Source organism: Mus musculus, assembly GCF_000001635.26.
Source record: "Mus musculus strain C57BL/6J chromosome 5 unlocalized genomic contig, GRCm38.p6 C57BL/6J MMCHR5_RANDOM_CTG5".
Classification (NCBI taxonomy): domain Eukaryota; kingdom Metazoa; phylum Chordata; class Mammalia; order Rodentia; family Muridae; genus Mus; species Mus musculus.
The window spans coordinates 744719-756758 of NT_187059.1; the positions used below are offsets into that span (position 1 = coordinate 744719).

General features: G+C 38.9%; 1 protein-coding gene across 1 annotated transcript in view; it reads left to right on the forward strand.

Annotated features, from left to right (window-relative positions):
* Positions 1–3903: 3903 nt before the first annotated feature.
* Positions 3904–12040, forward strand: part of LOC100039010 (PRAME family member 8-like) — a 60970-nt gene continuing 52833 nt past the window's right edge. The window contains exon 1 of the mRNA XM_017318919.2: positions 3904–3942. The gene's annotated coding sequence lies outside the window, so the exon portion shown is untranslated. The remainder of the gene's footprint in view (positions 3943–12040) is intronic.

The window sequence follows — 12040 nt, forward strand, 5'->3', positions numbered from 1 at the left end:
GGTGCACATATCCTAACCACTTGCCTCTCACTCTTGACACCATGTCCTCCTTTCAATGATGGACAGTATTCCCTTGAACTTTGAGACAACGAAGATCCTTTTCCAGGTAAAACTGCTTCCTTTGGGAATTTCTTCACAGCAAGTGTCACTGGTCTTACTAGGAATCAGGCAGAGGTATTGGGTTTCTTAACAGATGTTAAAGGAAAGCTACTTTCTCTTGGGCATAGAATATGAGAGTTGAGTTATACACCTGACCCTGAAAGAACCTGTCATTTTAATCTGCACCAAAGATTAGAACATTACATTATATTATCCCTTTATCTTATGAGTTAATCCCACAAAGAAGACCATCCCACAGGAGGGCTGGTTCACCTGAAGATATTCCAAGGACATGGGAAGAATGATCAACCCCATAATGAGCGCCTGTTCTTACACTTCCCTACTACCAGTTGGTCAGTCATCTTCACTGCCAAACTAGCCTGTTGCCTTGGTTCCAACTCAAAGTTGTAAATGTAGTCTTTCTCCCTCCCAAGACCTGTGTAAATTCTAAACATGCCTGCTGAAATATTCTGGGCCTTTTGCCATTTTCTTCTGTAGACAGCCTTTTTCTATTCTGTTTGCAAACCTCCACTGCTGCCCCTAACTGTAAAGACATGACTCTTCCTCATTAATTTCTTTTAAAAAAAAAGAATTATTAGATATTTTCTTCATTTACATTTCAAATACTATCCCAAAAGTCCCCTAAACCTCCCCTGACCCTGCTCCCCTACCCACTCCACTCCCACTTCATTGCCCTGGTGTTCCGCTGTACTGGGGCATATAAAGTTTGCAAGACCAAAGGGCCTCTCTTCCCAGTGATGACCGACTAGTCCATCTTCTGATACATATGCGCTAGAGACACGAGCTCTGGGGATACTGGTTAGTTCATATTGTTGTTCCACCTATAGGGTTGCAGACCTCTTTAACTCCTTGGGTACTTTCTCTAGTTCCTTCATTGGGGGCCCTGTGTTGCATCCTATAGATGACTGTGAGCAACCACTTCTATATTTTCCAGGCACTGGCATAGCCTCAAAAGGGACCGCTATATCAGGGTCTTTTCAGTAAAAACCTGCTGGCATATGCAACAGTGTCTGCATTTGGTGGCTAATTATGGGATGGACTCCTGGGTGGGGCAGTCTCTGGATGGTCCATCCCTTCATATTAGCTCCAAACCTTGTCTCTGCAACTCCTTCCATGGGTATTTTGTTCCCTATTCTAAGGAGGAATGAAGTATCCATGCATTGGTCTTCCTTCTTATTGATTTTTTTTTTTTTTTTGTATTTTGGCAAATGTATCTTGGGTATTCTAGGTTTCTGGGCTAATATCCACTTATCAGTGAGTACATATCAAGTGATTTCTTTTGTGATTGGGTTACCTCACTCAGGATGATATCCTCCAGATACATCCATTTGCCCAAGAATTTCGTAAATTCATTGTTTTTAATAGCTGAGTAGTAGTCCATTGTGTAAATGTACCACATTTTCTATATCCATTCCTCTGTTGAGGGACATCTGGGTTGTTTCCAGCTTCTGGCTATTATAAATAACGCTGCTATGAACATAGTGGAGCATGTGTCCTTATTACCAGTTGGAATATCTTCTGGGTATATGCCCAGGAGAGGTATTGCTGGATCTACTGGGTCTGCAACAAGTACTATGTCCAGTTTTCTGAGGAACTGCCAGACTGGTTTTCATCTTATCTGGTACCTTCTTGGATTTACTGCTGGCTTCTCTTCTTCTCAGACTCTAATAAGATGATATAGACACTTCCTTCTGAATTTCATTTTCAATTCTTTTTAATGTAATTCATCTCAGTAAGAAGGGCCACGAAGGGATTCCCAGGAAGCTGCTGAGTCTTCAGAGGCTGACTGGCTGACTGGCATTCACTGACATAGGGAAGATGGAATGCTTCAGGCAGGAAACTAGATGCAGTAGACTTGGGGAAGCATTAGTATATTAAATAGCCATGCCTTGCTCTCCCAACATGTCCCACTTAACATCCTGTCACTAACAAATAAAACAGGACCTAATACCGTAATAGATTTTTTAAAATCTTATAGTATATTAAATTAAAAACACCAGTCCCACCAATCAAAAACTTTAGAATGTTCTCAGATGGAATTTGAGGCTGATATGAGAGATTTTTCAGCTTTTTAAACCACACACAATAACATTTCCAGCAATGTAAATATTTTTTAATTTAGTTTTTAATTAGGTATTTTCTTTATTTACATTACAAATGCTATCCCAAAAGTTCCCCAGACCCTCCCCCCACTCTCCCCTCCCCCTCCACTCCTACTTCTTGGCCCTGGCGTTCTCCCGTACTGAAGCATATAAAATTTGCAAGACCAAGTGGCCTCTCTTCCCAATGATGGCCAACTAGGCCATCTTCTGATACATATGCAGCTAGAAATATGAGCTCCAGGGGTACTGGTTAGTTCATATTGTTGTTTCGCCTATATGGTTGCAGACCCCTTTAGCTCCTTGGGTACTTTCTCTAGCTCCTGCATTGGGGGCCCTGTGTTCCATCCAATAGCTGACTTTGAGCATCCACTTTTGTGTTTGCCAGGCCCTGGCATAGCCTCACAAGAGACAGCTATATAAGGGTCCTTTTTGTGCTCCACTATGATCATAGCAGCCTTATTTATAATAGCCAGAAGCTGGAAAGAACACAGATGCCCCTCAACAAAGGAATGGATACATAAAATGTGGTACATTTACAGAATGGAGTACTACTCATCTATTAAAAAGAATGAATTTATGAAATTCCTAGGCAAATGGATGGACCTGGAGGGCATAATCATGAGTGAGGTAACCCAATCACAAAAGAACTCACATGATATGTACTCACTGATAAATGGACATTAGCCCAGAAACTTAGGGTACCCAAGATATAAGATACAATTTGCAAATCATATGAAACTCAAGAAGAATGAAGACCAAAGTGTGGACACTTTGCCCCTTCTTAGAATTGGGAGCAAAACACCCATGGAAGGAGTTACAGAGACAAAGTTTGGAGTTGGGACGAAAGGATGGACCATCTACAGACTGCCATACCCGGGGATCCATCCAATGTAAATATTTTTACATTTTTACCGATATATCTAAGAATTGATTTAAGATTTCTTTTTTGAGTTGCTACCATAAGAACTTCATGAAACTGCTTTTATGTTCAAATATGAAATTTCGTGTAAAGTAAATCTTTTTTCAGAACATTGCTACTCCTATTTGGCACAAGAATAAAGTATGTTTTATTCCCTTAAAGATCAGAGCTGGTTTGTCTGGTTTTCTTTTGTTTTGTTTTGTTGTTGTTGTTGTTATTGTATTGTTTGCTTGGTATGGGGGGGGGTTGGTTGTTCTTATTGTTTTCTTATCAACAAGAGGAACTCCACTTCTCCCCTGGATTGATGTGTCAATGTTAACTCTTTGTTCATGACACAAAGAACCTGAGCATTGCATTGTGAGACATCATGGGATCACTTCCAGTAACAATACACATACAAAATTACACATACACACATGAACTTACGGGTGTGTGTATAGATGCCTAATATATATAACTACAAACTGCTGAGTCTTATTTACTCTTTACTTTGTATATGTGTTTTCAAGTACAACCACCTGGAACTGCACAGCAATTAGGAGGCTCAGGTTTTTGTAATAATTCCCCCCTCACTCAGCAGCCCTTAGTTAACTGCAATTTTTGAACTAGAGGTGGGGCTCTCTGAGATTTACCCCTTCCCATCAAATCAAATTGTAGATTGTGGGGGGATCTGTGGTGGTGAAGAGGAGAAGTGAGGAGGAAAGTGGCTTTTTGCTCCAGAGGAGTCAGGAAAACTTTCAGAGTTCTAGAACCTAAAACTTCAGCCTGTCCTTGCTTGCAATAGGAACACTGTCACCTCAGGTAAGTTAAACACCTGCATTCTGCAGCCCACCCTGCCACTCCATGCTGAGGACATTAGGTGGCACAAAGCACTGTAATTTCTGACCCAAGATTTGCAGATTAGAGATTTGTTTCAAACCCAAATTCAGTTTTATCTTTAACTGAGTGTTTTCTTTGATAATTTGTAAGTCTTTTAATTTTTGAGACAGCATTTTGCTATGTTGCCCAGATTGGCCTGGAACAGACCATGTAGCTAAGAGTGGTTGGAACCTGAAATCCACCTGTCCCTGTCTCCTGAATACTTGAGTCATTGGCATGTGTCACCAAATCCAGCCTCAGCTCCCAGGGGCTCACATTACAGGCTGTTACTCAAGAATCTTCTGTTTCATTTTAGTGTTTCTGGCTAGTTTGATTACTTAGTTAGTTTTTGCTAAGCTGAAACATGGTCTCCAGGCTACCCCAGAAATATATATGTATCTTAGATTAGTTTGAGCAGCAGAGACCTTCTGCCTCTACCTCCTAAGTGGTGGGACACAAATCCAAGCACCGTATCCTCTTAACAGCGTGTGGTGATGAAGAGTGCTCAAAGCATGCTAGACAAGCCTTCCTGAAACTCACTACATGTCTAGTATCTACATTTAAACTTTTATTTCAATTACTTTTTGTCAGCATTCAGGAAACATAGACTCATTAGAGAAAAGTGAAATTCTCATAGATAAGAGAAATTTATAGAAAAATACATTAAATATCTTGAAGAGGGGTTTTCCTCTGTTGCCAATAAGAGAAAATTCTGTTGGGTTGGAATTTGTGTGTGATTGTGTATAAGTGTGTGTGTGTGTGTGTGTGTGTGTGTGTGTGTGTTTGTGGAGAGAGAGAGAGAGAGAGAGAGAGAGAGAGAGGGAGAGAGAGGGAGGGAGGGAGGGAGGGAGGGAGGGAGAGAGATGTGTGTGTGTTTTGTGACAACCTGACACTGGCTAGAGTCATCTGAGAGGAGGGAATATGCCTCCATAAGACTGTGCTATAGGTAAGCCTGTGGAGCATTTTCGTAATTAGTGATTAATGGGGAAGGGCACAGCCCATTGTGGTTAGTTCCACCCCTGGGCTCATGGACCTGGTTCATCACAGCAAACAATCCCAAAGACATAACCTGGTACTGGAATAGTGGGCTGTTGTTTTGACACACCTGATCATGTTTTAGGGAGGATTGTGGAAGGACTTTGGAAATTTGGACTAGAAAATCCATTGAGTGAGGAGATCTGAGCTAGGTGTTCTGTAGGATGTTGGAAGGTAAGAGCATTGAGAGCAGTACAGATGATGGAGGCATGGCTTGAAATGCTTCAGAGGGAAGCCAAGACACTACTGAGTCATTTGAGTTAAGTCTTCATAGTTCAGATTTTAGCTTAAGAATCAGCTCTTGATTAACAAGTCACCAGAACAAGTAAAGTGAAACCTTTGATTTCCTGAAATATCAACAGGTCAGCTGGGGCTGAAGAATCAGCTGAGATAACAGACCAGCATTATTGAGGTGAGGTCATCTGGAAAGTGTTCTCTCAGAATCCAAAGAAGCTTTATTCCAAGGTTGACAGCTGAACTAGGTAGTGAAAGAATCACCCTGGTGGTGCTGGTTTTGAAGTTACGGGAGAACAGGTGAAGCTTGGCACTGGAAAGCAGTGCTGGAGTCTTGGAGTCTTAGGGTCTAGGAAAGGCTATGGGTGAAAGTGCTACCCAGTTGAGAGACCCCAGCATTTGGAGATGCAGTACCTAGGCATAAGTAACAAGAACAGCAGATATGGAATGGAGCCAGCCTGAGCCTAGAAGACAAGCTCTGTGTGCTATACAGGACAGAGTGGAGAAGTGATCCAAGCCCTTTGAAGGAACCAAGAAGAGACAGGGTAGTACCCAGACATTGGACATTGAGTACATTATACTCTTGCCATTGAGGTTGGCTCTAATCTGATTGTGACTGTGCCCTGGTTCTCTCTTTTTTTGACATTTGATTTTCACAAGAGCCCAAACTTGAGAGACTTTGAATTTTGAAAGGAGATTTTTGTATTTTAAAAGGGAATGGATTTTTTTTAGAATATTCTTCTCTAATATATGACACATCTAAAGCACATTTTCCTCTTCTACTCCTCCCAACTCCCTGTCAATATATACCTCCCTCCCCAGATCCTATCCCCCTTTGTTTTCTCTTCAGAAAAAAAGCAGGTTTCAAAGGGATGAAAGCCAGAGACAACAAAACAAGGCAAGACAAAGGCCCCAAGGCTGTACAAGGGAACCCAATAGGAGAAAAGAGACTAGATGATTTCCATTAATGTATTAATTTATTTATTTTACATCCAGAATGCAGCTTTCCCTCCCTGTCTTCCCAGTCACTCCCTCTCACCTCCCTTCCCTCCACTCCCCTTCATTTCTCCCGAGAGAAGTGGAGGCCTCCAATGGATTTGCCTTGGTATATCAAGTTTCAGTGGACTAGTTGCATCCTTTTCTATTAAGGCAAGAAAAGGCAGCCAAGTTAGGGGAAAGGGATCCAAAGGCAGTTAGCCCCTGGCCCTGCTATTAGGGATCCCATGGAAAGAACAAGGTGCACATCTCTTACATCTGTGTAGGGAGCCTATTTCTATCCTATGGATGCATTTCGGTTGGTAATTCAGTCTCAGTGAGCCCCTATGGGGCAAGGTTGGTTGAATTTGTAGGTTTTCTTGTATCCTTGGCTTATCTGATTCTTCAATCTTACCTCCCCCTCTTCCACATATTCTTCAAGCTCTGCCTAATGTTTTGCAGTGGGTCTCTGCATCTGTTTATATGTGGTGCTGGATGAAGCCTCTCAGATGGCATGTAAGCTAGGCTCCTGTCTGTAAATATCCACACTATTGTTACTATAACATCAGGGGTGGTGTTTCTCTCATGGCATGGGTCTCACATTGGGCCAGTCATTCATTAGGCATTCCTGCAATTTCTGCATCTTCTTTATCCATGCATATTTATAAGCAGGAAAATTTGTGTGTCAAAAGTTTGTGGGTGAGTTGTTGTCTCCGTCAGAAGACTTGCCTAATTACAAGAAGTGACTGGTTCATGTTCCATAGGTCCTATTGCAAGAAGTCATAGCTAGGGTCACTCACTCTCATAGATTCCAGGGAGTTTCCATTGTCCTAGTTATCTAGCTCATCTCAGATATTCTCCGCAGTCACAGATTCCACTTCTCTCTCGCTTCATCTTCACCATATGTGACGACTCTGGTTACTGTCCAGAATTTCCCTTACATATAGTTCCCTCCATCCATCTACTCCTGAAGTGTACTTTATTTATGTCCTTATTTAGATTCAAATATCTTCTGCTGGACCTTTCTTCTTAGTTTCTTTAAGCCTCTGGATAACAAGGTTATCCTGTACTTTATGGTTACAATTCACTCCTGTGTACACGCCACATTTGTCTTTATGAGTCTGGGTTTAGCCTGCAAGTTTCATGATGTCATTGTTTTTAACAGCTGAGTAGTATTCTGTTGTGTAAATGTACCATATATTCATTTTCCATTCTTCAGTTGAGGGACATTTGGGTTGTTTCAAGTTTCTGGCTATTTCCAATAAAACTGCACATAGTTAAAACACTATTCTTGTGGTATGACGCAGCATCTTTTGAGTATATGACCAGGAGTGGTATAAGCATTTCAGAGATAATTATTTCCAATTATTTGAGAAAGCACTGAATTTATTTTCAGACTGGTTGTACAAGTTTGCACTCCTATCAGCAAAGGAAGAGAGTTTTCCCATGCTCCACACCCTAGCTAGCATGAACTGTTGCCCTTCTAAAGGGTGTAAAATGAAATCCCAGAGTCATTTTGATTTGGATTTCCCTGATGACTAAGGATGTTGAGCATTTCTGTAAGTGCTTCTTGGTCATTAAATATTCCTCTGTTGAAAATTCTATTTAGCTATGTACCCCTTTTTAAAATTTAGGCTATTTGGTTTGTTAGTGTCTACTTTTTTTAGTTCTTTAGGTACTTTGGATATCAGCCCTCTTTCAGATGGAAGGTTGGTGGAGATCTTTTCCCAATCTCTAGGCTACTGTTTTATCCTTTTGACCACTGTCCTTGACAAAAATCTCCTTTTCCATACAGGAGATGTTTTAGTTTCATGAGGTTCCATTTATTACTTTTTGATCTTAGTGACTGAGATGTTGGATCTTTCAGGAAGATGTCTCCTGTACTAATGGATTCAAAGCTATTACCCACTTTTTAATTATATTTAATGTATCTAGGTTTAGGTTGAGGTTTTTGGTCCGCTTGGACTGGAGTGTTCTGTAGGGTGATAGATATGGACCTATTTGAATTCTTCTACATGCAGACATCCAGTTAGAACAGCACCATTTGTTGAAGATCTTTTCTTTTTTGTTGTATGGTTTTGCCTTCTTTGTCAAAAACCAATGTCAATAATTGTAGTGGTTTATTTCTGGGTCCTCAATTTGGATCAACCTCTCTGTCTTGATACCAATGATTCAAGGTTTATTACTATTACTCTCTACTACCACTTGAAGTCAGAGATGGTGATGACTCCAGAACTTTTATTATACAGGACTGCTTTAATTATCTTGTTTATTTTTCCATATGAAGATTATAATAGTTCTTTCCATGTCTGTAAATAATTGTGTTGGGATTTTGACAGGAATTGCATTGAATCTGTAGATTGCTTTTGGTATTACAGCTATTTTCACTAGATTGAGGCTACCAATCCATGTATGTGGAGATTTTTCCATGTTCTGATATCTTCCTCAATTTCTTTATCCAATTTCTTTCAATTTTCTTTCTTCAAAAACTTGAAGTTCTTGTCATTGGTGTCTTACACTTGCTTGAGTAGAGTTACACCAAGATATTTTGTAAGTATTATAAAGGGTAATGTTTCTATAATTTCTTTCTAAGTCAGTTTATCATTTGTCTAAAAAAGGGTTATTTTTTTTACAGTGAGTTTTGTTATCTAGCCATTTTGCTGAAGGTGTTTATCAGTTGTAGGAATTCTCTGATAGAATTTTGGAGATCTCTTATCTATACTATCATATGATCTGTGACTAGTGATACTTTTTCTTCGTTTCCAATTTTTGTCCCCTTGAAATCCTTTAGTTTTTGCTCTAGCTAGAATTTCAAGTACTGTGTTGAGTAGATAGGGAGAGAGTGGGAAGACTTGTTGCTGGTTTTACTGAGATTGCTTTAGGTTTCTCTTTTTAATTTGATGTTGCCTATTGGTTTGGTGTATGTTGCTTCTACTATGTTCACATATCCAACATGTATCCTGATAACCTTAAGACTTTTAACATAATAGGCTGTTTTTGTCAAAGGCTTTCTTATCATACAGTGATATAGATGGTCCTGTGATATTTTTAAGGTTGTATTTATGGTGAAATACATTGGTGAATTTTCATATGTTGAACTCTCCTTGCATCCCTGGGATGAAGCCTATTTAATTATGGTGGATTATGTCTTTGATGTGTTCTTGGATTCAGTTTCCTATATTTTATTGAGTATTTTTGTATAAATGTTCATAAGGGATGTTAATCTGAAGTTCTCCTTTATGTTGAGGCTTTTTATAAGTTAAGTAACAGGGAGACTCTGGTCTTAGAATGAGTTTGTCAGTGTTCCTTTTGTTTCTATTATATGGAATAATTTGAGGATTATTGGCATAAGCTCTTCTTTGGAAGTATGGTAAAGTTCTGCACTAAAGCCATCTGACCCTAAGAATTTTTTGGATGAGTGATTTTTAATGACTACTACTATATCCCTAGGGGTTATAGGACTAGACAGTTAACTTGACATTGAGTTTTAACTTTTGTAAGTTGCATTTGCCTTGAAAATCATCCATTTCATTTAGATTTTCCAGTTTTAAGGAGTACAAGTTCTTGAAGTAAAACCTAATGATTTCTTTGGTGCCTGTTGTCATTATTTGCATTTCTGATTTTGTTAATTTGGGTAGTGTCTCTCTGCCTTTTGTTAGTTTGACTAAAGATTTGTCTGTCTTGTTGGTCTTCTCAAAAAACCAACTTGTTTGCTTGATTCTTTGTACTGTTCTTTTTGTTTCTAATTGATTGGTTTCAGCTCTATTGTCTACAACTATTGGATGTGTTTGCTTCTTTTCTTTCTAGGGCTTTCAGGTGTAGTATTAGATTGCTAGTATGAGAAATCTAATTCTTTATAAAGATACTTAGTGTTATGAATTTACCCCTGAGAACTGTATTCTCTGTGTCCCATAAGTTTCGATATGTTCAGCCTTCATTTTTACTGAATTATCAAAAGATTTTAATTTAGTTCTTCTTTGACCCAGTAATCATTGAGTAGAGAGTTGTTCAGCTCGTATGAGGTTGTTAGTTTTCTGTTGTTTCTATTGTTATAGTAATTGATAAGACACAGAGATTTATTTCAATTTTCTTATATCTTTTTAGGTTTTCCCTGTAACCAATTACATGTTTAATTTGGTGAATGTTCCAAGAGGTGCTGAGCAGAAGGCATATCCTTTGTAATTGGGTGAAAGGGTCTGTAGATATCTGTTATGTCCACTTGAAACATACATCTCTTTCATTATTTCTCTGTTTACTGTTTGTCTCGATGACTTGTCTTTTAGTGAAAGTGGGGTATTGATGTATCACACTATTAATGTGTGATACTCCAGGTTTGAATTTAACTTTAGAAAAGTTTGTTTTATGTTTGTGTGTGCTTTGCATTTGGAGCATAAATGATCATACTTGAAACATTCTCTTAATGGATTTTTTTTTTTTTACTATGAAGTGTCCTACAATAATTTTCATTGAAAATCTGTAAAAATATCAAGATGGCTACACTAACTTGCTTTTTTGGTTTGTTTGCTTGGAAAATCTTTTTCGAGACCTTTACTCTAAGGTAATGTCTATCTTTGTTGTTGAAGTCTGTTTATTATATGGAGTAGAATGCAGGATGTTCTTTTCACATCCATTCTGTCTGTGTCTTTTTACTTGAAAATTGAGTCCTTGATGTTGAGAGATATTGATGACTAATGATTGGTAATTCCTATTTTGATGTTGGTGATGGGTGTGTGTGCACGTGTGTGTGTGTGTGTGTGTGTGTGTGTGTTCCCATGCTTTTGGTTTTGCTGGTGTGGAATTACTGTATTTGGGTTGGAGTGTTCCTTCTAGTATCTTCTGTAGGGCTGTATTTTGAGATAAATATTGTTTAAATTTTGTTTTCTCATGGAAAGTCTTGTTTTCACCATCGACAGTGATGCAAAGTTTTACCTGGGTATATTTGTCTGGGCCAGCCATTCGTAGTTTCTGCTGTAAGACATTTGCCAAGGCCCTTCTGGATATAAAGTCTCCTTTGAGAAGTTGGGTGTAATTTCAATAGGTCTCCCTTTATATGTAACATGACCCATGTAGCATCAAGTGGAGGACACTGGGATTCAGGGAAGCAACATACTGGAACTTTGACCCACTTGGCCTGAGTATTTTGCAGGGTGATAATTATGGATCTATTTACATTCTTCTATATGCAGGCATTGAGTTAGACAAATACCATTTGTTAAAGATCCTTTTTTCCATTGTCTGGTCTTGGCTTTGTCAAAAATCAAGGGACCATGGGTGTGGATAATCAATTCACTTCCATTGATCAACCTGTTTGTCTCAATACCACCATGCAGTTTATATAACTACTGCTCTGTAGTACCAGTAATACCACTTGAAATAAGGGATGGTGATAACTCCAGAAGTTCTTTCATTGTCCAGGATTGTTTTAACTATCTTAAGTTTTTTGTTTATTCATATGAAATTGAGAATTGCTCTTTCAAGGTCTGTAAATAATTGTGTTGGAGTTTGATGGGAATTGCATTGAATCTGTAGATTGCTTTTGATAAGGTAGCCATTTTCACTATGTTAATCCTACTGATCTGTAGAAAAATGGTATGACTCCCAGCTTGCTATCTGCAAGGTGACTTAAGGATTTCTGTTAATCTCAGCATACTGGAACATGGGAAAGACATTCTTTCTCAGCAGAGAACCCTGATGTTCAGCCAATTTAGCTGTGTGCCTGAGGAAGTAGCCTTCATGGCCATTATTATCTCATTAGAAATGTACTTTGTTTTTAATTAAACTAAGCAACACTTAAAAG